Source organism: Oryctolagus cuniculus, chromosome 5, assembly GCF_964237555.1.
Source record: "Oryctolagus cuniculus chromosome 5, mOryCun1.1, whole genome shotgun sequence".
Lineage (NCBI taxonomy): Eukaryota > Metazoa > Chordata > Mammalia > Lagomorpha > Leporidae > Oryctolagus > Oryctolagus cuniculus.
In genome coordinates, this window is record NC_091436.1 from 24,300,049 (window position 1) to 24,301,228 (window position 1,180).

Below are 1,180 nucleotides of genomic sequence, written 5' to 3' on the forward strand. Positions count from 1 at the left end.
GGAGCAACTGTCGCTCCCCGTCTTCGTAGAGGAACGACACAGGACCCTGCGTTGTTCTTTTGTCTGCTCGGCCCTCCCTGGGTTTGCTGCTGGTTCTTCCCGGGTTGGCTACTGTCCCTTCCACCTCCGTGGAAGGGCGGTTCCCCCTGGCCACTTTCCCCACTTCCGCAGGGGAGCGGCACACCGCCGGCCGGCTCTCTCGGGGGCTGCACAGGTGTTCCTTCAGATGTTCCCCTTAGATGTTCCTTGTGCATGCTGTCTCTCTCCTCCTTTATAGTCCTCTTCCACCAATCCCAACTCTGCTACCCACATGCCGAGTACGCTGCTCTCCTCCAATCAGGAGCAGCTCCTACAGTTTGTTGGTTGAACTGGAGGCAGCTGTGTAGAAGCTGTTTCTCCCTTCTCAGCGCCATATTGTGGGAGAGCAGATGCATAGAATAAGTCTTAATTCCAGTAACTTAGTCTAGTCCGAGTTGCTCCCCACAAAAACAAAGGGCAAAAGGTGATCCATTAACACAAATGTTTCCTAAAGGTGATGTCAGGTTACTTTTTGGTAAGGTCTAAAGCGCAGGGACTTCCTTAGTACTCTAACTCAGTCTGGAATCTCCTTTTTTCATGGATGGTGGGTCTTTTTTGGGTCTCTTCTTCCTTAAAGTTTCAGTTTGATAAGATATCATTGAGCATGAGTGACTCCATTTTGGCTTTGGTCTGGCTTGTTGCGCCCGTTGCAGGGGACAGTCCAAAACTATGGCCTCTCATAATTTTTGTTTAACAACAGTGAGTAAACAAATTTTGTATATCCACACAATTGAATAGTTTTTCGCAAAATAGGTCTACTTTGTAGATACCATTTGTTGAGTTTTTATTTTGTTAACAACCATTGTGCCAAATATGCTAAATATGTTATCACAGCAACTCTATGAGGTACAAATAATAGACCTTATTTTATATATGATATCTCTAAGTCTTAGAGAATTTTTGGATACATACAAGGTCACACAAGGTCACACAGTTGAGCTGTGTCAAAGTCAGAGTTTGACCTGAGCTCTAGGGCCAAAGAGAAAGTGCTTAATCCCTTTGAATTTGAGTGTATTTCTCAAATTCTAACAGGAGCATTACAATAATTGGCTGGTAGTAAACACCACCATAATTGAAAAATTCTGTGGGAAACAAAGCCCTG